Source organism: Dendrobates tinctorius, unplaced genomic scaffold (assembly GCF_039654945.1).
Source record: "Dendrobates tinctorius isolate UK_male_01 unplaced genomic scaffold, ASM3965494v1 ptg000083l, whole genome shotgun sequence".
In the NCBI taxonomy this organism is placed as follows: domain Eukaryota; kingdom Metazoa; phylum Chordata; class Amphibia; order Anura; family Dendrobatidae; genus Dendrobates; species Dendrobates tinctorius.
Genome location: NW_027361751.1, coordinates 38,727,229 through 38,748,748, shown reverse-complemented (window position 1 = coordinate 38,748,748; position 21,520 = coordinate 38,727,229).

Below are 21,520 nucleotides of genomic sequence, written 5' to 3'. Positions count from 1 at the left end.
GTACTAACTAATACATTATACAAATTTAGCAGCAAAAATAGAAAAAAGTGCAAAGTGCAAAAAATTGCATCAGTGATAATACATACTAAAAAGGAAATCTAATTTAGGACAATTCATTTTCCAAATAACTTTATTAAAATTTTCAAAATTAACAGTAGTGATTCTACAGTAGTATAATAAAGTAGAAGTTACATTAATTAGAATTTTCAAAATTAACAGTAATGGTTCTACAATAGAATGGTAAAGTAGAGGTTACATTACAATATAAATTATATAAACTAACAGTATTGTTTCTCTTCAGTATGATTAGGAGTTAAATAAACCCCTATAAAAAATAAAGACAAGCATACATATATTAATACAACAGCTGCAATAAAGGTATTAATATCGCTTAATACATTGCTTACTAACAGACTCAAAATATAAATTATATGTAGACTTGTCGCATTAGAACAGAGGAAGAATCCGCAACTTGCAGATAGACTTCCTAAATTGGGAAAGTTCGTGGAAACTCTGCAGATGTTCTGCATATTAAAGGATTCAAGACATAACGGGATATGAGGTCTCATCCAGGATTCATCCAGGCGTTTCTCTTCATTTATTCAAGGACGCAAGAAAGGACATTCCCTCTTGAGCGGAAAGAATTGAGATAACTTTTCCCCCATGGTTAACCAAAAGCTTAGTGGGAAACCCCCACCTATATAATACACCTTTTTTGCGAAGTAGTGTAGTAACCTCACTAAAATTCTTTCTCGACTGGATAGTATCTTTTGAGAGGTCTGCAAATATTTTGATGTGATCGTAAGGGTGGGGAAGTTGTTTGTTAGTTTTAAGATAGTTTAGAAGTTTTTCTTTAGTAGAGAAAAAATGGAAACTCAGAATTGTGTCCCTGGGGATTTCGGCCGAAATAGATCTAGGGCGGGGCAATCTATGTATTCTGTCCATCATTAATTCTGATTTTGGGATGGAGGGTAAAATTTTAGTTAGAATCTCCTTAACATAGTTTTGTAGACTATTTTGATTTATTTTTTCTGAGATTCCTCTTAGTTTGATGTTGTTCCGCCTATTGCGGTCTTCAAGGTCAGCTACAGTCATATGTAAAAGTTTGGGCACCCCAATTAATGTTAACCTTTTTTCTTTATAACAATTTTGGTTTTTGCAACAGCTATTTCAGTTTCATATATCTAATTACTGATGGACTCAGTTATCTTTCTGGATTCAAATGAGGTTTATTGTACTAACAGAAAATGTGCAATCTGCATTTAAACAAAATTTGTCCGGTGCAAAAGTATGGGCACCTCAACATAAAAGTGACATTAATATTTTGCAGATCCTCCTTTTGCAAAAATAACAGCCTCTAGTCACTTCCTGTAGCTATCATTGAGTTCCTGGATCCTGGATGAAGGTATTTGTGACCATTCCTGTTTACAAAACAATTCCAGTTCAGTTAAGTTTGATGGTCGCCGAGCATGGACAGCCCGCTTCAAATCATCCCACAGATGTTCAATGATATTCAGGTCTGGGGACTGGGATGGCCATTCCAGAACATTGTAATTGTTCCTCTGCATGAATGCCTGAGTAGATTTGGAGCGGTGTTTTGGATCATTGTCTTGCTGAAATATCCATCCCCTGCGTAACTTCAACTTCGTCACTGATTCTTGCACATTTTTGTCAAGAATCTGCTGATACCGAGTTGAATCCATGCGACCCTCAACTTTAACAAGATTCCCGATGCCGCCATTGGCCACACAGCCCCAAGGCATGATGGAACCTCCACCAAATTTTACTGTGGGTAGCAAGTGTTTTTCTTGGAATGCTGTGTTTTTTAGCCTCCATGCATAACGCCTTTTTGTATGACCAAACAACTCAATCTTTGTTTCATCAGTCCACAGGACCTTCTTCCAAAATGTAACTGGCTTGTCCAAATGTGCTTTTGCATACCTCAGGCGACTCTGTTTGTGGCGTGCTTGCAGAAACGGCTTCTTTCGCATCACTCTCCCATACAGCTTCTCCTTGTGCAAAGTGCGCTGTATTGTTGACCGATGCACAGTGACACCATCTGCAGCAAGATGATGCTGCAGGTCTTTGGAGGTGGTCTGTGGATTGTCCTTGACTGTTCTCACCATTCTTCTTCTCTGCCTTTCTGATATTTTTCTTGGCCTGCCACTTCTGGGCTTAACAAGAACTGTACCTGTGTTCTTCCATTTCCTTACTATGTTCCTCACAGTGGAAACTGACAGGTTAAATCTCTGAGACAACTTTTTGTATCCTTGCCCTGAAAAGCTATGTTGAATAATCTTTGTTTTCAGATCATTTGAGAGTTGTTTTGAGGAGCCCATGATGCCACTCTTCATAGGAGAATCAAATAGGAGAACTACTTGCAAGTGGCCACCTTAAATACCTTTTCTCATGATTTGGTACACCTGGCTATGAAGTTCAAAGCTCAATGAGGTTACAAAACCAATTTAGTGCTTCAGGAAGTCAGTAAAAAGTAGTTAGGAGTGCTCAAATCAAGAAAATGATAAGGGTGCCCATACTTTTGCACCGGACAAATTTTGTTTAAATGCAGATTGCACATTTTCTGTTAGTACAATAAACCTCATTTGAATCCAGAAATATAACTGAGTCCATCAGTTATTAGATATATGAAACTGAAATAGCTGTTGCAAAAACCAAAATTGTTATAAAGAAAAAAGGTTAACATTAATAGGGGTGCCCAAACTTTTACATATGACTGTAGTTTACTGCGCAAAAGCTGTATTTCTTTTTGGGAATTTGTCTGTTCTTTTTGTAAAGAGCCTCTATTTTTTTATCATTTTTATCATTTTTGTCAATTCTATTATTTAATGAGTCTAGATTTGTTTGTAATAATTTAGCATGTTTATCAAGAGTGGATTCTAGATTCCTGTTAGCGCCAGAATTAGATCTTTAACATATTGTTCCGAAGCTCCTCTCCCAGATGCCTGAATACTGTCTAATTCAAGGACATTCAAGGACAATTCATGAAGCAATACTCCATTGAAATAATCAATTATAAAAATGAAATAACATATTGACCAATTGGAGATGTGCAAGAAGAAAGCACATTAAGGTGTGCAAACATCAGCTAAAATAAAGTGCCAAGTGCTAAACGCTGGTTGCACAAAAGGTGCTATTCTCTGCAGTGACAAGTGTACAACCCACAATGGGTTAAGAAATACAATAAAGGGTGTAGGAGACATAGAAATTGCAACTTACTGGCTGTTTAAGGATAACGGCAGTGTCCCTGCTGCCTCAACGCACGTTTCGTAACAGACTTCTTCTGGAGGCATGTGTTGGGGAGTGATTCAGGGCTATTTAAATAACGCCCAATCAATCGCAATGGTTGAAATACAATTAACCAAACAGATCATGTGTTTAATACCGCTGGTTGTTAACTAAAGGTGCCGTAATGACAGCTAGGTCCCAGCGCATATGGTGCATGCGCAGCCAATCCCGCATCCTACAGGATCTTCCGGTTTTGGACAGCAAGCAACACACAGCCGTCAAGGAGACGGCACATGCGCAGTGCGGTCCTTTGTCCGCACACCCAAAGAACAGACGCCGGGCTGGCGGCACATGCGCACTGGGTAAAGCAGCTGAAAAAAACAAAAGAACGGCAGAAGATGCTTGGAGCTTACGTGAGGGTATGAAGTGTATATACGGCGCTTATGCACCTGGAGGCAGTGAAGGAGCATGAAGTGAAAAACATAAATAGGAAAAGAAACAAATATAAAAGTGAGAGTGTAGTGAATAAGTGAAAGAATGGGGAAAGAGCCTAATTTGGCAAAAAAATACCGCAGGGAATCTGTATTAGTCCAAAGGGCAAAAAGAAAAACTAAAAACTAAATAAATATAAGTAATCAATTATGATAAATATATACCATTCCTGATATACATACACTGCATATAAATGAGAGAGAAAAAATAAAAATGAAAAAGACAATAAAAAATAAATGAAAATACACAATAAAAAATAAACCAATGGGTACGAAAAACCTATCCATAATTATTATAGTGTAAAAGTCCAAACAATCTTCTGCAGATTTTATTTGTCTTCCTGATTGAGGGCATCTTCCGTGATAGAATAAACCAATGGAATCAAAGGCTTCCATCAAAGATATGTCTTCGGATAAATTAACCCAAACAGCAAAAGGCACAAACCACTGGAAACGAGCGGTTAGAGATACGATATAAACCTAAAATGTATATACATGAAGAAAAAGATTAAATATCAAACAAGAAAAATAAATCCTTTACAAAGGATAAGGACAAGATAAAACCCCATAAAAAATCCTACCCCTAAAAAAAGTGAACATAATCCCTATAAGAAAGAACCAAAACCAAAATTTTCATTTAGACCTCCCGGAGCAACCGTCCCCAATCGGTATATCCAGTGACTCTTCACCTGCGCTAAAACCTAGAGAGAACCCCCCCTCGAGGACCCGGAGAGACCTGATCTATGGCTCTAATATCTATTTATTAGAGCCATAGATCAGGTCTCTCTGGGTCCAGCTGTCATTACGGCACCTTTAGTTAACAACCTCCGGTATTATACACCTGATCTATTTTGTTAATTGTATTTCAACAGTTGCGATTAGTTTGGCGTTCTTTAAATAGCACTGAATCCCTCCTCAACACACGTATCCTGAAGAAGTCTGTTATGAAACGTGCGTTGGGGCGGCAGGGACACTGCGGTTATCCTTAACCCCTTTACCCCCAAGGGTGGTTTGCACGTTCATGACCGAACCAATTTTTACAATTCTGACCACTGTCCCTTTATGAGGTTATAACCCTGGAACGCTTCAATGGATCTAGGCGATTCTGGGTTTGTTTTCTCGTGACATATTGTACTTCACTTTAGTGGTAAAAATTTTTCGCTATAACTTGCGTTTATTTATGAAAAAAACAGAAATATGGAGAAAATTTTTAAAATTTGCAATTTTCAAACTTTGAATTTTTATGCCCTTAAAACAGAGAATATGTGACACAAAATAGTTACTAAATAACATTTCTCACATGTCTACTTTACATCAGCACAATTTGACATTTTTTTTGTTAGGAAGTTATAAGGGTTAAAAGTTGACCAACAATTTCTCATTTTTACAACAAAACTTACAAAACCATTTTTTTAGGGCCCACCTCACATATGAAGTCACTTTGAGGGGTCTATATGGCAGAGAATACCCAAAAGTGACACCATTCTAAAAACTGCACCCCTGAAGCTAATCAAAACTACATTCAAGAAGATTATTAACCCTTCAGGTGCTTCACAGGAGCAGAAGCAACGTGGAAGGAAAAAATGAACATTTAACTTTTTAGTCACAAAAATGATATTTTAGCAACAATTATTAATTTTCCCTAGGGTAACAGGAGAAATTGGACCCCAAAAGTTGTTGTCCAACTTGTCCTGAGTACGCTGATACCAAATATGTGGGGGGAACCACTGTTTGGGCACATGGCAGGGCTCAAAAGGGAAGGAGCCCCGTTTGACTTTTTCAACCTAAAATTGGCTGGAATTGAGATCGGACGCCATGTCGCGTTTGACGAACGTCTGATGTGCCTAAACAGTGGAAACCCCCTACAAATGACCCCATTTTGGAAACAAGACCCCCTAAGGAACTTATCTAGATGTGTGGTGAGCACTTTGAACCCCCAAAGACTTCACAGAAGTTTATAACGCCCGGGCGTGAAAATAAAAAATCATATTTTTTCCACAAACATGATCATTTAGTCCCCAATATTTTGTTTTCCCAAGGGTAACAGGAGAAATTGGACCCCAAAGGTTGTTGTCAAATTTGTCCTGAGTACGCTCATACCCAATATGTGGTGGGGAACCACTGTTTGGGCACACGGCAGGGCTCAGAAGGGAAGGAGCCCCGCTTGACTTTTTCAACCTAAATTTGGCTGGAATTGAGATTGGACGCCATGTCGCGTTTGACGAACGTTTGATGTCCCTAAACAGTGGAAACCCCCCACAAGTGACCCCATTTTGGAAACTATACCCCCTAAGGAACTTATCTAGATGTGTGGTGAGCACTTTGAACCCCCAAGGGCTTCACAGAAGTTTATAACGCCCGGGCGAGAAAATAAAAAATCAGATTTTTTCCACAAACATGATCATTTAGTAGTCCCCAATATTTTGTTTTCCCAAGGGTAACAGGAGAAATTGGACCCCAAAAGTAGTTGTTCAATTTGTCCTGAGTACGCTGATACCCAATATGTGGTGGGGAGCCACTGTTTGGGCACATGGCAGTGCTCAGAAGGGAAGGAGCCCCGTTTGACTTCTTCAACCTAAATTTGGCTGGAATTGAGATCGGACGCCATGTTGCGTTTGACGAGCGTCTGATGTGCCTAAACAGTGGAAACCCCCCACAATTGACCCCATTTTGGAAACTAGACCCCCTAAGGAACTTATCTAGATGTGTGGTGAGCACTTTGAACCCCCAAGGGCTTCACAGAAGTTTATAACGCCCGGGCGAGAAAATAAAAAATCAGATTTTTTCCACAAACATGATCATTTAGTAGTCCCCAATATTTTGTTTTCCCAAGGAAATTGGACCCCAAAAGTAGTTGTTCAATTTGTCCTGAGTACGCTGATACCCAATATGTGGTGGGGAGCCACTGTTTGGGCACATGGCAGTGCTCAGAAGGGAAGGAGCCCCGTTTGACTTTTTCAACCTAAATTTGGCTGGAATTGAGATCGGACGCCATGTTGCGTTTGACGAGCGTCTGATGTGCCTAAACAGTGGAAACCCCCCACAATTGACCCCATTTTGGAAACTAGACCCCCTAAGGAACTTATCTAGATGTGTGGTGAGCACTTTGAACCCCCAAGGGCTTCACAGAAGTTTATAACGCCCGGGCGTGAAATTAAAAAATCTAATTTTTTCCTCAAACATGATCATTTAGTCCCCAATATTTTGTTTTCCCAAGGGTAATAGGAGAAATTGGACCACAAAAGTTGTTGTCCAATTTGTCCTGAGTACGCTGATACCCAATATGTGGGGGGAACCACTTTGTGGTCACATGGCAGGGCTCAGAAGGGAAGGAACCCTGTTATGAATGGGTGACCGAGGAGAAAAAAGCAAAACAAGCTAAGTCACAGAAAACCAGAGAGGTTGGTAACTATGCAGATTGCAGATCCCTGATCCTTCCACACAACTAGCAGCAGCCGTGGAGTGTACCTACGATGTTCCTAGACGCTTCGTCACAGCCGGAGGCCTAAATAAGCCTGAAGCATGAAAAGGGGAAAACTAACTGCCCCAGAGCAGACCCCAAAGGAATAGATAGCTCCCACACATGTATTGACGGTGAAACAAGATGAAAGCACAAACACAGGCAAGAAAATAGGCTGAGCAAACGATGGGGCCAAAACTAACTAGCAAGGAAAGGAAAGACACTGTCTGCAATCTGCAAAAAACCCTACAAAAATAATGTCCAACACTTCTGATAGCAAAATTAACCCTGAAGTCACTAGACTTCTCCCACTATATCAGCACTCTGAAATATTCTGAGACAGAGCAAAAACAGACCAAACTAGTAAGGGACAAAAAGCAAATTGGCAAAATACTGTTAAATAAGAGTGGAAATTCAGCACAGCCCCCAGCCGGGGCTGGCTGACCACACAAAAAACTGAATAGACCAACAAAATCAAGTGTGAACATTAGCAGAAAAACTTAGCTTTAGATGACTGGAACAGAGCTGAAAACCAAGAGCTGACAAGCCAGAAGGAATCACCAGCAACTGAATAGGGCGTTGGCTGTCTTAAATCCAATCTGAGACTCCTGAGGTCCAATCGTCATCCTCTTTCTCAGGTGGCAGATCTCCACCGATCAAATCAGCCTCACTACCTCCTGTTACCACCAGAGGGAGTCTGGAAGGAGAACTCACAACTGGTGAACCAGAGAATGAACTCACAACAGAACCCCGTTTGACTTTTTCAACCTAAAATTGACTGGAATTGAGATCGGACGCGTTTGACGAGCGTCTGATGTGCCTAAACAGTGGAAACCCCCCACAAGTGACCCCATTTTGGAAACTAGACCCCTTAAGGAACTTATCTAGATGTGTGGTGATCACTTTGAACCCCCAAGTGTTTCAGTAAAGATTATAATGCCCGGGCGTGAAAATATAAAGTCCTGTTTTGTTCCCACATAAATGATCATTTAGTCCCCAATTTTTAATTTTCCCAAGAGTAACAGGAGAAATTTGACCCCAAAAGTCGTTGTCCAATTTGTCCTGAGTACGCTGATGCCCCACGTGTGGGAGAAAACTACTGTTTGGGCACACGGCAGGGCTCGAAAGGGAAGTAATGACGATTTGGAGAGCAGACTTTGATGGAATGGTCTGCGGGCGTCATGTTCCATTTGCAGAGCCCTTGATGTTCCTAAACAGTAGAAACCCCCCATAAGTGACCCCATTTTGGAAACTAGACCCCCTAAGGAACTTATCTAGATGTGTGGTGAGCACTTTGAACCCCCAAGTGTTTCACTAAAGATTATAATGCCCGGGCTTGAAAATATAAAATCCTGTTTTGTTACCACATAAATGATCATTTAGTCCCCAATTTTTAATTTTCCCAAGAGTAACAGGAGAAATTGGACCCCAAAAGTCGTTGTCCAATTTGTCCTGAGTACTCTGGTACCCCACATATGGGAAAAAACTGTTTAGGCACACGTCGGGGCTCGAAAGGAAAGTAGTGTCGTTTTGGAATGCAGACTTTGATGGTCTGCGGGCGTCATGTTCCGCTTGCAGAGCCCCTAATGTGCCTAAACAGGAAAAAACCCCACATGTGACATCATTTTGGATACTAAACCCCAAAGAACAAATCTAGATGTGCCCCCAACTAATCTAATGTAAATTAGTAGTGCATGGAGGTGTGGTACAATTTGAAGCAATCCTTCATACACAGGCCAGGTTTTTCGGGGCAGGTGTCGCATTGATAAGTGGTGTCCCTGCGTATTCCTTTTTTGTAACACACTCGACACCTTTTTTGCGGCTTACCTTTTCTTGGGGTTGGCGGGACCACCCCCGGAAAACGCTGACCTGGTACAATACGAGCACCTTCAGTTCCAGTAGTACTGGGGCCTGCTCCTTCCTGAGTGCCAAACATCAGGGCCTTAACCACTACCTCCTGGAACTGAAGGTACGACGTATCGCTGGGGCATGCACATTGTGACAGCAGGAATGCATTGATAATTTCCATTTGGACGATGTGCACGGCCAGCTTTTTATACCACACCTTGGCCTCCCTCAATGCATTGTACAGTTGGAGGAGTTGATCGGAGAGATCAACGCCCCCATGTTTTTGTTGTACCCCACTACACATATCGGTTTGTGGAGCTGTGTAGAGGTACCTAGTACAGTGCAGAGGGTACTGCCATCACCGTGTGTGGTGGTCAAGAGATGGACATCTCTCTTGTCCTTGTACTTGACCACCAGCAGGTGGTCGCTACATTGGGCTCTGCTCTCGCCTTTTCGGAGCATCTGCCCAAGTAGCGTCTTCGGGAGGCCTCTCTGATTTTTGCGGACAGTACCGCAGGCTGCAGTACGTCGCTCAGAGAGGGATTTATAGAGTGGGATGCTGGTATAAAAGTTATCATTGTAGAGGTGATATCCTTTATCCAGCAGTGGGTGCACCAAATCCCACACAATTTTCCCACTCACTCCCAGGAAAGGAGGACACTCAGGGGGTTCAATCCGGGTGTCCTTCCCTTCGTAAACTCTAAACCTGTGGATGTACCCTGAGGTACTCTCACACAGCTTATAGAGTTTGATTCCGTACCTGGCCCTCTTACTGGGCACGTATTGACGGAATCGCAGCCTTCCTTTGAAGTGAACCAAGGACTCATCCACGCAGATGTCCCTTTGGGGCAAGTACACTTCAGCAAACTTTTTGTTGAAGTGTTCGATGACCAGCCAAACTTTGAAAAGATGGTCAAAGTTGGGATCATCTCGTGCGGGACACTGTGCTTTATCAGTATAATGCAGAAACTTGTGGATGGCCTCAAAACGCGTCCAGGCCAAGACCATTCGGAACACTGGAGTGTTGTATAAAATATCAACACTCCAATATTGCCGAATTTCCGGCTTCTTCAGTATCCCCATATGGAGGACCAGGCCCCAAAACTGCGTCATTTCAACTGCGTCTACAGGAGATCAGTTTGAAAATAATGAACGCGGGTTTTGCTCCAAAAATTGACGAGCGTACAAATTAGTTTGCTCCACCATGATGTTAACAAAATCCTAAGAGATAAAGACTTTGAAAAAGTCAATTTCTGTGAGGCCGGTGGTGTCAAACTTGATTCCTGATTCTGCCACAAAATCAGTGTCTCGTAATTTTCGGGGGGGCGAGGTCCATACGGGGAGCACTTGGTCAGCTGCGGGCATGGTGGGCGCTGCCTCATCTTCTGTCCTGGAGCGTCTGCGTGGCGGTTCCGCTGGACCCGAGGAGGAAGATGAGGAGGGGAAGAGGATGAAGAATCCGAAAAATAAAGAAAAGTGGGATCGCCATCCTCGCTATCAGTGTCGGAGGCAAGTATAGCATATGCCTCCTCCATTGAATAGCGCTGTTGGGATGAATTTGATGACATTTTTGTGTAAATATGGTGCTTGGGTGTACATGTACACTTTATTGAAAACTATGTGTACGTGAGGGGGGAAGTGATTGGTGTAAACTTTCTGTAAAGAAAAAGCTGTGGAAAAAAGTCTAAAACAGCAGGCCCTAGCTGATGTGTCACTTATCAAAATTAGGCTGCTGGATGTGCGCACAGGATGGCGCAAGGGAGGGTGAAAAAAAAAAAAGGAAAACGGCAGGCACAAACGCTGATAAGTGAACTGTGTCACTTATCAAACTTTGCCAGCTGGGGGATGTGTGTGCAGAGTTGGCGCTAAGGGGGCTGAGAAAAAAAAGGGAGCACGAGTGTTGCTCGATGAACTGCGTCACCAATCAACGCTCGGCGGCTGCGCAAAGGTGGGTGGAGGGGGGTACAAAAAAGGGGGATGGGGGATTGGGGTGGATGAAGAGAGATTGGGCAGGGATCAACAGTTAGGGTTGTAGTTAGGTGGCACAAAGGGGTGTGAAAAAAATGAAAAACGGCAGGCACAAGCTTGGATAAGTGACGTGTGTCACTTATCCAAGTTTTGCGGCTTCGGGATGTGTGTACGGAGGTGGCGCAAAGGGGGCTAAGGAAAAATCAGTGAGCACGAGTGTTGATCGGTGAACTGCATCACCGATCAACGCTCGGCGGCTGCGCACGGAGGCAGCGCAAAAATGGGGTGGAGGGGGGTAAAAATAGGGGGATGGGGGGATTAGGGTGGATGAAGAGAAATTGGCCAGGGATCAGTTAGGGTTGTAGTTGGTGTCACAAAGGGGGGTGAAAAAAATGAAAAACTACAGGCACAAGCTTGGATAAGTGACGTGGTGGAGGGGGGTAAAAAGAGGGGGAAGGAGGGATGGGGGTGAAGATAGATTGGGCAGGGGATCAGGGACACTTACAGTTGGCGTTTTTTTCTTTCTTCTTTCTTTTCTGCAGGGATTGTGATGCTACTAGTTGTGGTACCACAATACCCAGCACAGGAGCTCTTGCTGCGTCCGACCTCTCTGCAGGAATCCTCAGCTAGAGTGAGGACCCCTGCAGACAGGTCAGAGGCAGGGCAGGGGCAGGTCACAGAGCGGTCACATCGCTGCTGTGACCTGTCATTGGTGGGATCGAATGATTACATCGATCCACCAATCCCTGATCTGGCTGGTGACCATGGCAACTGCCTAGGATCGGAGCTCACAGCTCCGATTCCTAGGCAGGTCATGCCCAGGTCACCAGCAGGGCACAGAGCGGTCACATCGTGATACCTGGAGCGTCTCCGCTAGCCCCTCTGCCTCGTTCATCACAGGCACCTGGAGTGCATCTTTTTGCTCACATGCTGCGTATCCCGCAGGTTCAATAGAGCATTTAGTGCCACATTCAAAGACCCTCTTCCATACAGATCAATTGAAAAAAGGCAACTAACGCCTAAACGTTGCAGGATTATATCTGTCTACCCCAGGGTCATTTTTTCATTTTTTTGTTATGTTGTGGTGTTTTGCCTTATTTCATTTGACTATTGGTGAATAAACTTATCATATGAGTGCCGAAGTTTTTGTACTACTATTTGGCCTTTTTTCTTCAGAGAACCATAACCGCAATTAGACAGTGAGCACCCCTTATATATTTTAATAGGAACAAGACCTGCACAAAGCTGGAATGGGCAACAAAACCATAAGTAAGACGCTGGGTGAGAAGGAGACAACTGTTTATGCAATAATAAGAAAAAGGAAGAAATACAAAATGGCAATCGATATTGATCTGGGGCACCATGCAAACTCTCACCGTGTGGGGTTTCCTTGATCATGAGGAAGGTGAGAGATCAGCCTAAAACTACACGGGGGGTTAATGATGTTAATGATCTCAAGGCAGCTGGGACCACAGTCACCATGAAAACCATTGGTAACACATTACGCCGTAAAGGTTTAAAATACTGCAGTGCCCGTGAGGTCCCCCTGCTCAAGAAGGCACATGTGCAGGCCTGGATGATTCTGTGAGAGATTGGGAGAAGATGCTCTGGTCAGATGAGACAAAAATTTAGCTCTCTGGCATCAACTCAACTCGCTGCGTTTGGAGGAAGAGAAATGCTGCCTATGACCCAAAGAACACTGTCAAGCATGGAAGTGGAAACATTATATTTTGGGGGTGTTTGTTTCTCTGCTAAGGGCACAAGACTACTTCACTGCATCAATGGAATAATTGATGGAGCCATGTACCATAAAATCCCGAGTGAGAACCTCGTTCCCTCCGCCAGGACATTAAAAATGGGTCATGGCTGGTGTGACGTCTGTCCGCGGATCTGGGCTGCAGTAGGGACAGCACCCCAAGAAACCCCGAGACCCTTAACCCCTATACAGGGATCTGGAATTGTAGCAAGGCCCAGGGGGTGGCTGTCTTGAAGCAGTGCGCCAGAGCAGGACAGTCGCCAATAGGGAAGAAGGCAGGGAGCCAAAAACGTAGTCAGAAACCGGTCGAGCAGCGGAGGTACAGAAGCGGCAGGCAGTGGCAGAGTCGAGAGTCCAGGCCAAGGTCACAAAACGGGAGAATAGCAGAGGTACAAAATCGTCAGGCAGTAGAGGGGTCAGAAATCCAGGCTGAGGTCAGAGTCAAACTGTCATGGTTTGAACAGGGTTCTTGCCCTGCACTCACAGGGTTAAGTGTTCGTGGCCTCTTTCTGGATCTGGGAGGGGTATTTATACTCACTCTTTACCAGGGTTCTCTGTCAGCTATACTGTTGTTCTGGTGTGTCAGACCCCTGGTGTGCGTGTATTCTGCGTTGCTTGTTTGATTCCCGTGTATGACCCGGCCTGTTCCCTCACTCTGTACTCCGTCTCTCGCTTTCGTACTACTGTCTTCTCCGGTTCTGACCTCCTGGCTTGGCTATCGTTACTCCGTTACAGTTTGTCCCTATTGTACCGTCTATTGCCCGTTCTGGTTTTCTGACCTATTGCTACGTCCTGACTATCCTTTCTGTCTAAACCCCGTGGTACTGTATTGCTATCTGGTGCTTTGACCCTGGCTTCGTCTGGTTTCTGTCTCTGTCTATGCCCCTTGGTAACATTGCCCCGTAGTTACCTTTCTAGGAGTTTCCCTGCAGCTCCTAGATCTGTGGAGCTTAGGCCACGCCCCCAGCAGTCATGTGCTTCAGGTCCTGATACTCTGAAGCACGCATCGTCACCGCTTCTGCCCTGCTCCACAGGTATCTGTGAGTACTGTCTTTGTACTCAGGACACCCGCACTGGCACAGTGAGCAAGTGCAGTGCGGTGTTCCTGACATTATAGCTGACCATTTCAGGTTTTTTTTTCCCCCTCTGAGAGGAAAAAAAAAAAAAAAGTGTGCTATCCTCATGGATCCCATACAAGCCTTGGCTGATCAGGTCAAGCACCTGACCCAAATGTTCCACAAACTTAATGTGGAACAGCGCATGATGGCCCAGACCCAGCAACAGTTGGTGGATACGGTACAGGGGATTCTTGTGCTGGGGATAGAGATGTGTCATTGGCATTCCCAGAATCTCCGGTCAAATTGCCAGACCATTTCTCAGGGGATAAAAAGGAGTTCAGGTCTTTCAGAGAAGGATGCAAGCTTTTTTTTTCTCTGAGGCCCCGCTCTTCCGGGGATGAGTTCCAGAGGGTGGGGGTCGTCATTTCCCTACTTCGGGGGGCTCCACAGGCATGGGCTTTCTCTCTCTCTTCCTCTGCTCCTGAACGCATGTCTGTGAATTTGTTCTTTGAGGCTCTGGGGCACATTTATGATGAGCCTGATAGAGTGCGTCTGGCAGAGGATATGGTGATGAGTGTGACACAGGGAAGGAACTCTGCTGAATGGTTCTGCTGAGTTCAGACGCTGGGCAGCGGAGGTCTCCTGGGATGACGCTGCCCTCCGGGGTTTGTTCTGTAGAGGCCTGTCCGAACGTTTGAAAGATGCCCTAGCCCTTCATCTTCCACCGGATTCTTTGGAGGACGCTATGATCCAGGCTGTCCGCATGGACCGTAGGCTGCGGGCAAGAGGGGTCATGCTGCAGGAGACCCCTTTATTCTCCAGTCTGAGAGACTCTGCATCTAGTCCTGAGCCCATGGAGGTTGGTGCCACGTCATTGGAGGAAAAAGAGAGGAGACACCGAAGAAACAACCAATTGTGCTTTTACAGTGGATCCGCTGGACATTGGAGAAGGAACTGTCCTTCTTGCCCTTCTTCAGTGAAGCCGTCAGGAAAACGACTGAGTCTGGGTAACAATCGAGGAGGTTGCCCAGACTCCCAGGTACCCTTTTACTCGCTTACTAAAATTCTGCTTCCGGTGGAACTGGAACTTACAGGCGGTCCGGTTGGGACTACCGCCTTTGTTGACTGTGGTTCTTCTATTAATCTGATCGATGCCAAAGTTGTGACTTTTCATAAGATAGGGACAGTCAGGTTAAAAGATCCTGTTAAAATCGTGGCAATTGATTCTTCTCCTATCACCCAGGAGGGAATTTGTTTCATGACTGATACCTTTTCTCTGAAAGTGGGTTCCACTCACGTGGAAAAATTAAGATGTTTTGTCATAAATAATCTGCCGGCTGGACTGATACTGGGTATGCCTTGGCTTCAACGTCACAATCCTACTATTGACTGGGTCACAGGGGAGATCATTCAGTGGGGTTGTATGGCTAATGGTCTATGTTGTAACTTGACAACCCTTGTCACCCCAGTAAAATCTGTGTCAGTGTCGTCTGTCGATCTGGAAGGTATTCCGGAGTGCCTGAAAGATTTTCAAGACGTATTTTCTGAAAGTGAGGCTGAGGCGCTACCACCACATAGACCCTTTGATTGTGCCATTAATCTAGTCCCTGGAGCCAAGTTACCCAAGGCTCGCCTGTTCAATTTGTCCGGGCCCGAACGTCTAGCCATGAAGGAGTACATTACTGAGAGTCTCCGCAAAGGGCATATTAGGCCTTCTGTTTCACCTGTGGCAGCGGGCTTCTTTTTTGTTAAGAAAAAAGATGGTGGTTTGCGGCCGTGCCTCGACTTTTGGGAATTAAACAAAATTACTGTGAAAAATACATACCCTCTCCCCCTAATTCCTGATCTATGTAACCAACTCACCGGGGCCAAGTGGTTCTCTAAACTGGATTTACGTGGGGCATATAACCTTATAAGAGTCCGTGAAGGGGACGAATGGAAAACAGCATTCCTGACGACTGAAGGGCTGTTCGAAAACTTGGTTTTGCCCTTTGGTCTCACCAACGCTCCTGCTGTTTTTCAGAATTTTATTAATGTAATTTTCTCTGATTTAATCGGTCGTTTTGTGGTTATCTATTTGGATGACATTCTGGTGTACTCGGTGGACAGTCAATCTCACTTGCACCATTTGCGGATGGTTCTCATGAGACTGAGGGAGAATCATTTGTATGCCAAGCTGGAAAAATGCTCATTTTTCATGCAAGAAGTATCCTTTCTGGGGTTGATTGTGTCAGGAGAGGGGTTCCGCATGGATCCTAAGAAAGTCCAGGCTGTTACGGAGTGGGTGCAACCTCATAACTTGAAAGGGTTGCAGCGATTTTTGGGCTTTGCCAACTTTTATAGGAAATTTATTAAGGGCTTTTCGCAGGTGGTAAAGCCTCTAACGGACCTCACTCTCAAGGGAGCTGATGTAAAAAATTGGTCTGTAGCTGCAAAAAACTCTTTCATGACATTAAAAAAGTGCTTTTCTTCAGCCCCTGTATTGGTACAACCCGACCCGTCAAGACCTTTTGTCGTGGAGGTTGACGCCTCGGAAGTGGGGGTGGGGGCAGTTTTGTCTCAGGGCCCTCCTACCCTTACTAACCTGAGGCCTTGCGCCTTCTTCTCTAAAAAATTTTCCTCTGCTGAGAGAAATTACGATGTCGGCAATAGAGAGTTGTTGGCGGTAAAGTTGGCTTTTGAAGAATGGAGGCATTTCCTGGAGGGGTCTGTTCATCCCATTACAGTCATCACTGATCACAAAAATTTTGCCTATATCGAGTCTGCCAAGAGATTGACCCCCAGACAGGCTCGGTGGGCACTTTTTTTTTCTCGTTTTCAGTTTACCATCACATTCCGCCCAGGATCTAAAAACATCAAGGCTGATGCCTTATCCCGAAGCTTTGATTCGTTGTCCCCTCCAGAACCTCCCTCCTCCATTCTTCAGCCAGGAGTAATGGTGGCCCAAATCTCATCTGAGTTACAGAGAGGGATTTTGGAGGCCCAGGCTCGGGCTCCTGGTGGTAAACCCCCGGGTAAATTGTTTGTACCGGAACGTTTCCGTCTCGGACTTATGCAAGAATTTCATGATTCTGTGTTGAGTGCTCATCCTGGGATTGCAGCTACCCGGGGGGGGCAATTGCGAGGGATTTCTGGTGGCCCTCTATGGTAACAGATATTAAAAAGTTTGTGACTGCATGTGGGGTGTGCGCTCGTTCTAAAAGTTCTCAGGTCCGGCCGGCCGGGGAATTGGTGCCTTTGCCAATTCCGGATAGACCATGGACACATTTGTCCATGGATTTTATCACAAATCTTCATCCTTCCAGGGGCAACTCGGTGATATGGGTGGTGGTGGATAGGTTTTCAAAACAAGCTCACTTTGTACCTCTCCCCGCGTTACCATCTGCTGAAACCCTGGCCCGCTTATTTATGCAGCATATAATTAGGTTACATGGAGTGCCTATGAATGTGGTGTCAGACAGAGGGGTACAGTTTGTAGCCAGGTTCTGGAGGGCTTTTTGCAAAAAGCTGGGGATTTCGTTGTCCTTCTCCTCTGCCTACCACCCAGAGTCTAATGGACAGACAGAGCGCACGAACCAATCGTTGGAGCAGATTCTGAGATGCTTGGCCTCTTCCAGGCAGGAGGACTGGTGTGAGGTATTGCCCATGGCAGAGTTTGCATTCAACGGTCGTGTGAGTCAGTCTACTGGGAAGTCTCCTTTTCAGGTCAACTATGGCTTTAACCCACATTTTGGAGAGTTTTCCCGTATGGATTCAGGTTGTCCTGGTGCTGAGGATGTGACACAACGTCTTAGAATTCTTTGGAGGGAGGTTCAGAGGAATATTTCCAAGGCCCAGGAAAACTATAAGCGGTTTGCTGACAGGAGGAGGGGGCCAGGTCCAGCATTTGCAGTAGGGGAGAAGGTGTGGCTATCCACCCGCAATATCAAGCTTAAGATACCTTCTATAAAGCTGGGCCCCAAGTTTATTGGCCCATACAAAGTTGTGGAGGTTGTTAACCCAGTAGCCTACCGACTGCAGCTGCCCACCTCCTTTAAAATTTCTAATGTCTTCCACAGGTCCCTGTTAAAGCCTGTGGGGACGGTGAGAGGATCCCTCATCAAATGCTCCACCAGTGCTGGTAGAGGGGCAGCTGGAGTATGAAGTAGGGCGCATTGTTGACTCCTGGTGGGTGCGCCGGAGACTCCAGTATCTGATACACTGGAAGGGGTACTCTCTGGAGGATCGGTCATGGGTTCCGGCCAGTTCGGTGCATGCCGATCGTCTGGTGCGGGCTTTCCACGCCAGATAACCAGACAAGCCTGGGGGTCCAGTGGCCCCCCATTAAGAGGGGGGTACTGTCATGGTTTGAACAGGGTTCTTGCCCTGCACTCACAGGGTTAAGTGTTCGTGGCCTCTTTCTGGATCTGGGAGGGGTATTTATACTCACTCTTTACCAGGGTTCTCTGTCAGCTATACTGTTGTTCTGGTGTGTCAGACCCCTGGTGTGCGTGTATTCTGCGTTGCTTGTTTGATTCCCGTGTATGACCCGGCCTGTTCCCTCACTCTGTACTCCGTCTCTCGCTTTCGTACTACTGTCTTCTCCGGTTCTGACCTCCTGGCTTGGCTATCGTTACTCCGTTACAGTTTGTCCCTATTGTACCGTCTATTGCCCGTTCTGGTTTTCTGACCTATTGCTACGTCCTGACTATCCTTTCTGTCTAAACCCCGTGGTACTGTATTGCTATCTGGTGCTTTGACCCTGGCTTCGTCTGGTTTCTGTCTCTGTCTATGCCCCTTGGTAACATTGCCCCGTAGTTACCTTTCTAGGAGTTTCCCTGCAGCTCCTAGATCTGTGGAGCTTAGGCCACGCCCCCAGCAGTCATGTGCTTCAGGTCCTGATACTCTGAAGCACGCATCGTCACCGCTGCTGCCCTGCTCCACAGGTATCTGTGAGTACTGTCTTTGTACTCAGGACACCCGCACTGGCACAGTGAGCAAGTGCAGTGCGGTGTTCCTGACACAAACAATAGCAAATCACACAGTAGCACATAGGGGAACCAAGAATATATCCGGCGGCTTGCAAGACCAGTCCCAAGGTATTTGAGGGATCAGGTCATCCCTCACAGGCTCCTGGACTGATGTCATCAGGACCGCCCCCAGGACCAGGCCAGATGGCGATGCACCAACCCCTCCATGACCGACAGAGGAGCGGAGCCTGCGTCCATCAGATGCCTGCACAGGAGCCACTTCTCTGTCGCCGCCATCACTCCCAGTGGCCGAGGCAGGAACAGCAGGCCCCGAGTCTGACGGCGATGTGACACTCCAGCGCCTCCTAGTGGCCGAGGCTGGGACAGCAGGCCCCGAGTCTGACGGCGACGTGAAAGTCCGGCGCCTCCTAGTGGCCGAGGCCGGGACAGCGGGCCCCGAGTCTGAAGGAGACGTGACAGCTGGGTGTACAAGCAAGACAATGACTCAAAACTTACAGCCAAGGCAACAAAGGAGTGGCTCAAAAATAAAATGAGACTTACCGGTAATTCGGTTTCTAATAACCTACCATGACAGCACACAGGAGGAGGATGTCATCTCATCCTAATAGGGACAGGACACACGAAAGAGGTCAAATAGCCCCTCCTTCCACCTCCTTTCCTCAGTGTTATTATAAAGGACCACAATAGTATGAATGCTTAACTATATTTATTACTACCAGTTCAAAATGATTAAGCAGAGGAGTGGGAATTAACAGTGCTGTCGTGGTAGGTTATTAGAAAGCAAATTACTAGTAAATCTGATTCTATTTTCTCTAATAACCCCCCACAACAGCACACAGGAGGAATGCCAAAGACTAATGCATATCAGCACAAACTGAAGGACACTCAGTTCACTGCCATTATTTGCACATGACATGTTCATAAATACTAATTATATATTTTTTATGGGTGCAAATTTATTATAATTTTTTACCTACCTCCTAAATACCTGTTTTTACTCTTTAGCATATCGAATTTAATTTTTTGGAAGATATTCACTACACTTCGTCCAGATTTACAAGGTTTCTTCACAACTATTGCAGGTATCTGTCATATTTACAATTGATCAGTAATGTTTTCTTGTGTCTGAATCATAGCGCGAGTACTCTTTTGTTTAATTTAATTTAATTACACAGGTCTGCAAAAAAAATTTTTTCAAGAGCTGTTTTGGTTATTCCACGTAATCGTTATGTTTTTGAGTGCGCTGAATCCGAAAATGACCTCCGTTTTGTCATAGGACATCACGTTTTCTGACAATTTAAGTAACTATGTTAAATAAGACAATACCTCAAAATAAATGAAAATAGACTCATAAAATAAATTTTTAATTACAAATGTTTCATGAAAATCATTTTTTTAACTGCAATGAGCTCACTAACACACACTAAAATCTATTCTTCTTCCCTGTGAGGCTTCTCTTGGTACATTTACGCTTGTGAGTAGCATCTGTAATGTCTCTCTGAAGCGTCCAACAGTAGTCTGCCATCATTGTAATGCTCCATCTTCCCTGGTATCTTCTTTCCATCTCTTTAATGTCCTGGTGGAATCGTTCACCTTGCTTTTCTCTCACAGCTCCCAAATTTTCAGGAAAGTTGTCAAGGTGGGAATGGAGGAAATTCACTTTCAAACTCATCAGGCAACCTAAAGCTTTAAATGCTTTCAGCATTCGTCCGACGATTTTTTTGTAGTCAGGGTCTTTGTTATTGCCTAAAAATTTCTCTACGACCTCTTTAAATGCAATCCACCCTTCTTTTTGAGGATGCGTCATAGTATTGATAAACTCTTGATCAGCTATAAGCCTTCTAATGTCTGGTCCGACGAACACACCTTCCTTCAATTTTGAAAACTTGGTGACCAAGTATTTGAAGCATTCTCCATCTTTTGGAAGTGATTTTACGAATTGCTTCATCAATCCCAATTTGATGTGGAGAGGTGGTAGAAGAACTTTATGGGGAGGAACCAAAGTTTCTCGGAGGACATTTTTTTCACCAACTGTGAGCACCCTCGGCTGCCAATTCTTCTTGGTCCAGTGATTTTGTCGGTCTCGACTGTCCCATAGACACAGAAAACAAGGGTATTTGGTATACCCAGCTTGTTGCCCGAGCAGCATGCACAAGACTTTCAAATCCCCGCACACTTGCCAACCGTGGTCTTCATATTTAAGTTTACGAAGAACCAATTCCAAGTTCTCGTAGGTTTCCTTGAGGTGTACGGAATGACCTACAGGGATGGAAGCATAAAAACCGCCGTTGTGGAGTAAAACTGCTTTGAGACATCTTTTTGAAAAATCTATAAAAAGAAGCCATGGCACTGAATCATATTGGATTTTGAATTGACCCATCAAACCTTTGACATCGATGCAATAAACCAACTCATCTTCCTGGGCAAAGTAAGGAACGAACTCGTCTTCACGATGCCTGAACCATGAAAAAGACACTCCTGGCAACAATAAATTCTTGCTTTTGAGCCTTCATCCGAGTAACTCAACGGCATCTTTGGGAAGATTCAAGTCTCTTACCAAATCATTCATCTTCTCCTGGGAAAACAATTTTGGTCTTGTATCATCTTCAAAGTCAGAAATTGATTCATCATCTGGTTCAGGTATGACTCCACCTTCATCGGAGCTAGTTATCTCTTCCAAGGTAGCAGGGGCCTTTGGTACTGTTATTATCTGTGCCATGGGG